Genomic DNA, 9,258 nt, shown 5'->3' on the forward strand with positions numbered 1-9,258 from the left:
GATTATGTCGCAAAGGAAATCGGAAAATGCATATGCTAGTATACGCAAACAAACAACAGTCTACGAGGCCTCGAAACAGACAGAGACAGCTATCCAAGCAACACAAGGAAGATTTAAGAGGTCAAGGTCTTCAAATAACCCACCACAAGAAGATGAAACAGTGATATATCAAAGACATCAGTCAACACACGAACTACAAGAAGACCGACTAAGAAGAGTCGCAAGTTCCGAAGCAGAAAAGCTCATTGTTCCAGAACTTCGACAGGAGAATATACAAGCTGTTAACTTAGAGAGAGATTTGGGATCAGTAGACAACGTGCAAGAACAAAAACAAGCTTCAGGTAAAAGTTTTCCATTTTCGTCAATTATCTCAAATGCTACTGGGGTAGGTGTTACACTGATAACATTACATTACTAACGACCTTGGTTTAACAGTATTGAAACAATTTGAAGACGCGATAGTCGACATTGTTAACGAGGAATACTCTGATTTGGATGTCATGTTTGCAAATCAAGTACTGATTAATTTATTCTTTTTGTCCTTTGATTTTGATGGTCAATTGATACTGTAAGCAAAGTCTGTAAAATCTATAGTTGACATTACTAATTATGTGGATTGACGCCTTTCTAAAATACACCAGAATGAATTGTTCTGCTTACCAAGATAATACAAAAGATTTAACTGAATATATGAATACTGTTGAATTTGATGCTAGTAGATGCCATGTTATGGTACAGAGAGATAATGACCAACAGTTTATGCTAAACAAATGTAACAAGAGTTCAATCGTTTACAAGTTCACATGACATCATTGATGATGAACTTTGGCTGTTGTACATGTTGTACATAAAACACTTCAACTGAAACTGGCAAACACCTAATAAGGTCGACCAATAAAAAAAAAATTCACAATGTCATCCAAAGACAGACGATGTGTAAATTTTAGAAATGAATTTACAGTTCTGACGTCACAAATACATAACCAATGACACAATTAATCACATACATCTCTGAAATTGTCGTAAAAGAATTTAATTCATTTACCCTTCGACCATCGTATAAGAGAAACACAAGGCCATTAATGAAATCAGGCTGTTGTTGTTGGTTTTTTTTTTGTCTTTTTTTCTATGGTCGGGTTGTTGTCTCTTTGGCACATTCCCCATTTCCATTCTCAATTTTATTATAATTGAGTACACATTAGTGGAGTAAATATGCTTGTGTAGTTTATACAATTAACTGCCGATAATTACATGTACCACTAAAATTTGATTATAATCTTTATCTTTACATACCTGACGTTTAAGTTTCACTTTCATTTGATGTGTAAAGTATATATATATTTCAGGAATTCATTGCCGAATAGGGGATTACTGAATCGGAGGTGGTGGTTTTTCTTCTATGTGAAAGTTGCTTATTTATTGATGTGCATTTCAGGTTTATGTCTTGTAAAAACAATGCCAGATGAAGGATTACTGTATCGAAGGTTTTGGTTTTTCTTTTATATGAAAGTTGCGTCTATACTGAGACTATTTATTGATGTTATTGTGTTGAATAATAATACTTTGGAATCATTCTTGAATGATAATAAACATTTTATGTTTCACATGTTGAAACCTTCCGTCCGTTGTTGTCGTTGTAGCAAGCAGTCTCCTGCAAGTTCGTTTAAAAAGAAGTTTCTTAACTGAACAGCAGATAAAATTACTTTATGACATGAATGGTAATCCGCGACCAGGGCATCAAAAAGTAAATGGAACAGTAATCACTAAGTTTTGTTTGTGCCAAATAAAAGCTATCTGTTCGAATAAGACAGACAACCTAGACTTAACGATCATGTTAAAAATAATACAAACATGTTCACCGAAAATGTACAATAAATTACTACCACATTTTGACTTGATAAGATCACAAAGAAATGAATTGGTACACTATGAAACAAACGGCATGCTGTCTGAGGCGGATTATGATAAGAAGTAGAATCAGTTAGAAATAGCGATTTTGAACATTGTAAGTGAAATTGACCATTCACACAGGCGTTATGAAGAAAATGAGATAACTCGTTTGAAAAATATGAATGTTTCCATTGAAGAGATTTCAGAACAATTGAAATTTATTACTCTAGAGGTAAAAATAATTATATATCATATTTATTTGACTATGCGTCTATGAAATAGCTAAGTTCTGTTGTGGCATATTATTATTTGAATACGGTTAGGCATCATATGGGGGCTCGGTGTTTCATTTTCTAACAGTGTTCAGTAGCCTGTTTTAACTAAGTTCGAAATAGAATTAACAAAATTATTATAAATACAAGGATTAAAATTTAAATATACAAAAGTCCATTTAGTGACGGTCGAATAACAAAGTTAAAAAAACAAATAATGTAATAAGTTGAAGAGCATTGAGAACCCAAAATTGAAAGAATCTCCATTGTAAAAGCGACTGATTATTTCAATACTCTCCTTCATCAATGTTTCAAACAAATGTACTTTATTTTTTGTCTAGCTTCAACATTTTACTCTCATTTTAATTTTCTTATATTCAGACCATTGGAGGAGAAGGGGTTAATGCAACATCTAACAAAGTTTTTTTGAAATTCATCATTGTAAAACAACATGTATTCTTCATTATTGAAGCCGTGTTGCAACAAAAGAAGAAAAGTAAATTTGAATTCTAATGCATTTATTTTGTATCAATGGTCCTGATTGGATGACAGTTTGCGTAAAATTCTCCTTGTCTGTAATTAAGGAAGCCGACGTTTTGAATTGCTGAATGTATTGAAATGTAATTTCTACAATAATAAGACATAAAACTCACATTTTGCACCTAAAAATCTTCTTTTTATCAAATTTTATTACATTCTGAGGCGGCACAGAAAACAGAAATCGCCCGGTGTTTATGTTTCACGCCGGAAGCATAACTATGACGTCACATAGTGTAGGGACCAAAGAAGATAACATCTTTTCGTGGAATTTTCTTTATTGAAGATTTTACACTGAAATAATGATTAAAATTTAATTATGAACTTGTTTTGCATTAGAAAAGAGATAACTGTATTGTATTTGAAGCTTTGCGGACGTCCATCGGTAGTTTTACTGTCGCAAATACCCGTTTACCTGTATCCGCTACGCGTCGCCAGGTAAACTAACTTTGCGACAGTAAAACTACCGACGGACGTCCTTAAAGCTTCAAATACAATACAGTTATCCTTAAATGTAATGGTAAAATTTGTAGCCTGCTTGTATGTAAGTGATTTAAATATTGAATAAGTTTAAACCTCTTACCATTTCAGATAACATATTTATTTGTCAAACTTTGCCAGAAAAAAGTGTCGATTTATTTGTGCAAAAACAAAATACCAAAACAAGAACTGTTTGTTTACTTTGTAAATCAAAAACATGTATTGAATTTGATGTTTGAAATTAACATTATTTCCCCAAAAGAGTAACTTACAGACATAGCAAAAATAAGACATTTTGGACAAAAATATTTTCTCATTTTGCATGTCTAATGTGTATTTTATATAACATGTGTGCTCCTATGAGCTCAGCACTAGTTTTTAGTTAATTTTATAAAGAAAAATCAGTAATATGTAGTATTGGACGAGACTTGGGATTAATGGACATATCTATATTATCATACGTAATGGTTGTTTCCCTTCCCAAGACTACAAAGTGCCTCGGTCATCAGATGAGCAGACAATTAATTGATTTCCTAACAATCCGTCATTATCTAACAAATGCAATTCATTTATTAGAATAACATTATACTAAGATTAATGTAAAAAACATATTTTCTAGAATATCGCCATTTGTATTTGAAACTCAAAATCCCAATGTTAAGTACAACCCAGTACTAACACCTTATATCCTCATTATTCTATCCATTTTTTTCCAATTAATTTTTAACGATGTCAATGTACATATTTGTATGCCCCATTTATGGGCTTACGATTTTTGGTCTGTGCGTCCGTTCGTTCATCTATCCGTCCGTTCGTCAGTCCGTCTGTCCCACTTCGGGTTGAAGTTTAAGGTCGAGGTAGTTTTTGATGAAGTTGAAGTCCAATCAATTTGAAACATAGTACACATGTTCCCTATGATATGATCATTCTGATTGTAATGCCAAATAAGACATTTTACTCCATTTGAACGGCCTACTGAACATAAAAAATGATAGTGCGGATAGGGCATCCGTGTACTATGGACACACTCTTGTTTCGAGGTATTTCGTGATTGAACGCTAGTTTCTCGTGTTTCTAACTTTTTAAACTTTGTTTTTCATTCTTGAAAGCATATAATTTCTTTATATAATGCTTGCAGGAGACAAACTTGTCCAGTTTTTGTAGATGCTTCTGCATTATTTTCAAAACCAAATATAACAAAATAAATGCTTGATCCCTACTATCTACCGTAATGTTTAAATACTATTAAAAGCAAAAACACACTACTTGTGAGAGTTTTCTTCTATACCCAGGTTTGCTCCTTGTTACGCGTTTGTACGCAACACTTATATTCTGTAAAACATAGTGATTGTACACTCGTAAAGGATAAAAATGAGTTTATTTATAATTCACTAAGTTTGTTCTTCTTTCTAGACTTTATATTCCGATGTAGTGAGTTTGTAATTCAATGGATATTTTGGTCGGATTGTTGGAAAAAAAATCCGTTACATTGCGTAATAATATTTTGAGATTTTTTTAAACTATACGGGATTTTAATACATTATTATTTATCTAAAACTACAGCAAACACCAATGAATGAAGAAAATAATGAAGAAATTGAGGAAAATCGAGATGAAGACTACAAACGCATTGGTAAAAGTATTTTATCATGTGTTTTGAAATATGTGTGTACTTATTGAATTGTATTTTTGGCGTGAACTGTAGAACCAAAATTACATTTTTATTTTTAGAGTAAAACCAACAAGTGTGTAACTTATTAATTTGTTAAATATAATTATAACATTTTATGTCATGTTTGACACTTATACAAATTAATGTAGTTAATACAAGGAATAGTATACTGTCTATACACAGTTTTAACGGTATTTGATTTTTCGTATGCATAAATCAAACCTATGCGTTACTGTTTGAATCGAACATTATCGATCTTATTAAAATTCACCAACCCGCTTCGTTGCAATAGTCAGTAATCAAAAGTAAAATCACAAAAATACTGAACTCCGAGGAACATTCAAAACGGAAAGTCTCTAAACATATGGCAAAATTAAAAGCTCAAACACACCAAACGAATGGAAACGACTGTCATTTTCCTGACTAGGGACAGGCATTTTATCATGTAGAAAAGGTGGGTTAAACCTGGTTTTATAGCTAGTTAACCACTCTCTGATATGACAGTTGCATAAAATTCCATTGTATTGACAACGGTGTGTGAACAAAAAAAAACAGACATAATAAGTAAAAATGTCTAAATTAGTGCCTCAGCAGTCAACATTGAGTTATTATCTTTATTACTATAAACAAAGATATGCAAACAAACATTTAACATGACACACTAGCACAATGACGGGATGTATCACTAGGAAGCTACGTGATATGTACCCCAAACAAAACCAAAAGGTATATAGACAAAGCAAATTATCGAAGATGAAAGACTACAATACAAAAATGTTCATAGAATAATAACACAATGACGGGATGAACGAGGTAAACAGTAAAATTAATATGCGTTGGAAGACAAATAAAAGAATAATACAACACTATATTAAGATGATAAACAATGTCAGTACACATAATATTTACTGCAAGCCCAACTGTACGGCGTATGTTTTGTTGAGTTTATTAACCATTTATCTGAATAAATTCAATGACAGTAATGTCGCATTGTAAATATTATGTTATTGGATGGTCTATCGTTATTGAGAGTGAGAGAGAGAGTGCATATTAGACGAAGAACATGCTTTTTCGGGAAAGAGTAAGAATTATCTACCCTGTGTGGTTCCATTTGATCTTGGGGATTACTACATTCTGCGGAAGTACATTGATCAGCATTTCAGCACAGAATAATTTTTGGTTTAGCTCACATGAATTTGCAAATATACGCTTACAAAGTTAAGCATAATTCATAGACTGAACTTAACATGCTAAATAAACCATCATTTTTTTTTCCAGAACGACTATTGTTTAAGATGTGCAATGATGAATATGATGTGCGAATTCATTTTAACGAAGTTACAAATACTAGAAGAAGTAAATTTAAAAGATTTATTTGTCGTTATAAACGTAAGTATGCACACACTTGACTGAGTACATAAAGCAAAATATGTGTCACCCATAAATACGTTTTTCTTTTAATACTCCTATATATCATGACAAAGTAAGTCTTATTATGAAACAATAGCTCCTAACGTCGATTTATACCTTTTATTTTCTTTCCATAACAATGGTATTCAAGCAATTTTGCCTCTGAAAATTTATCAACTAATCAACATCTTCAACTGTTTACTTACTTATAAGTTTTTACATACAGTCTACACACATAATTAAAAAAGGTAGATTTGCTAAATTATTATCTAATAGAAAAACGAGGACATAGGGTATCCATCCGTAACCTTATTTCTCTTCTGTGTGCTATGTTCCAGATCACCTATCAGACAACGATCATGAAAGAAGAACCATTTCAGGTCGAAGTAAGTGCAAAACTGTTTTTATAACTTGTAAGCATATTCGTCATCCGCCGTAGTTACCAATGTGTACTTGACATAAAACCCATCATAAAAAGTAAACTGAACAGATATATTATGTCATGGAGGGGTACTTGCGAAAAATACCAGTCAATGGACTGTAAAATTTTCCAAGTCGCAAGGCGATGGAAATTCGGTCCCAAGACTGGTATTGTTCGGAAATACCCGTCCATAACATGATATATCTGTTTAATTGCACCGAATAGATTTTGATTGCAACACTCTATACAGGTGAAGATATTGTTTTTACTTGAAAGCTGTAATTCATTAACATGTTTATGCATAATTTTGAGGCTAATAGGATATTATCATTACTTATACGCGTTAGCTCGCTTTTTTATGTAACGGTATATCCGAAAACTTTGGCTGAAATATGCTCGAGATCAAAACACATTATAGGAAATATAATCAACTAGCTTATTCCTGAACAGCCATTTCATCATGTAGAAAATAGCGGATAAGAATTAACAAAGACAAATGCAAGTGCTATTATATGTAATTAAGATGATAAACAACTGTTGAATATTTATAAGATAAATGTTGGTATTAGAATAGCAAAAATTATAAATGCTTGAGGGAAAAATTTACTGATCAGCCGACTATTACGATTTTAAAGTTCCATGACCGTAAACATATATTGCTTGAGAGTCGCGACCTATACACATCGTATCATTCAACCAATTAGAGATGCTGGTTGTAAAACATACGTAGCCTTAATGTTGATTTGAGCCTTTGTCCTCAGAACTGACGTTGCAGCCATCTGTGTCAAGACCACTCACCTTTTTATGAATTCTGAAGTGAATAAATTAAATAAGTATGGATTTAACCATGATGCTTACCTGTGACATATATTTAAGTTAATAAATCAAAATGGTATTACATGAACAAACATTGTTAATACTGTTTCTTTTTATCTCTTTTTAATTAAGCATCAATTTTGTAACAAATCATTTTTTGCATACCAACAGACGAAACCTGTTACATAAAATGGAAAATAGAGACAGCAGATGAGACAAAAGTGGAAACGGTAGTATCTGAATTAGAAATGGCGGCTGATTACATGGATACACCTTTTAGAAATAAATTTGTTCGACTTTGTTCCCTCGTGATTGGCACTACGGTAAAAAGGCATATTCTCCAAAATAACAAAGTTTTGCGACGTGCAGTTAAAAAGTTTTTGGAGGAAACACAATATTTTGGCGAAATCAACACAAACTACAAAGTAGTCTTGAAAATTGAGGCGTTTCAGTTGAATAAAAAGAAATTTTGTAAGATTATTAATTTTTTTAATTTATGGATTATGTACCCTTGAGTTGAATCAATGTTTAACATGTGGAAACGTTATAGAAAGTACACAGCCTTTCCACTTTCACTTTCATATTGGGCATTTCTGTGCTAGGTAGATAGATGACTATTGCATGCAATGCTAGCAATGATTTCCTTTAAACAAGTTCATAAATTGAGATATTGGTTAAAACAAATATAAATATGGACCAATCTAAGTACACCTTTAAGGGCGCGTTTGATTTTAGTGACTTAAGGTTGCTTAAAACATTTTTACACCACAACGTCTGCTATGAGTACAGACAAACTTGTGCATTTATGAAAATTTTAAGGCATTGTGGAACCTAGATATATAAAAGTTATATGGAGTCTATGTTTCTTAATATGAAAACTTACCTGGATTAAATTTTGCATAACATAGCAAAATAAACAAAGACATGGGTTTTATTTGATACGGTTCACTCAGTTACACAGTTTAAATCACCTACTGTTTACAGGTGTCTATTGTCCATATATTATCCATTTAAATAAATTTTACTCGCAACATGTTTTAAAAGAGGAACTTCTCAAACTTCTTTCACAACTTAGTTTATTTTCGAACCTTTTACAGAAACGAAAAAAAATAGATCAATAGCAAAATCTAGTCAAGTTTTCAATGTTCTGAATCTTAAAATGGATTAAGATTTTATTCATCTAGGTCCAGTATTCCCCCTTAATTTATTCAGATGCTCGTGTTTGTCTGTACTCCGAGTGAAATTTGAAGTGTACATACGGGCATATTTGCGAAAAGGTTATGAGTAACCATAAGGAATTGTTAGCTGTCAAAATCATATTCACTAATAAGACTAAAATGTTCTTTAGGATTTATAACATAAATTCAAATTACAAAAAAGCGAAAATGACCATTAACAACGTATAGACTCTTTATGATGTATTAGCATGTAGTGTGTATTTTCGACTACAAGTTATAAACAATTGAGGTTACGATCGAAGTCTGTCATGGTCAGTGATCAAATTCTAATACCGTACCGTGGGTTATTTTTGCGGATAGAACAAAATTGCCAAAATAAATTCTGTCATTCAAAAGTACACATGCAAAGCTATTGATAAAATTGTAGAATCCACCAAAATAATAACCACCAAAATATTTCGTATACCTTATTATATGAAAATCGCAAAATTTTACACCCGCGAAAATAACCGACTATACAGTATAAAGATGAATTGACATATACACACAGCATTTCTCACTTGGCGATTTTCCTAGGTCTGT

General features: G+C 32.1%; 1 long non-coding RNA gene across 1 annotated transcript; it reads left to right on the forward strand.

The window, feature by feature from the left end:
* Positions 1 to 1,436: 1,436 nt before the first annotated feature.
* On the forward strand, positions 1,437 to 7,963 carry LOC143083695 (uncharacterized). Its single transcript, XR_012980839.1, has 5 exons — positions 1,437 to 2,122; positions 4,743 to 4,812; positions 6,130 to 6,240; positions 6,600 to 6,647; positions 7,670 to 7,963. It is a non-coding gene; the product is annotated as an uncharacterized LOC143083695 (long non-coding RNA).
* Positions 7,964 to 9,258: the final 1,295 nt, after the last annotated feature.

Source organism: Mytilus galloprovincialis, chromosome 7, assembly GCF_965363235.1.
Source record: "Mytilus galloprovincialis chromosome 7, xbMytGall1.hap1.1, whole genome shotgun sequence".
Taxonomy (NCBI): Eukaryota; Metazoa; Mollusca; class Bivalvia; order Mytilida; family Mytilidae; genus Mytilus; species Mytilus galloprovincialis.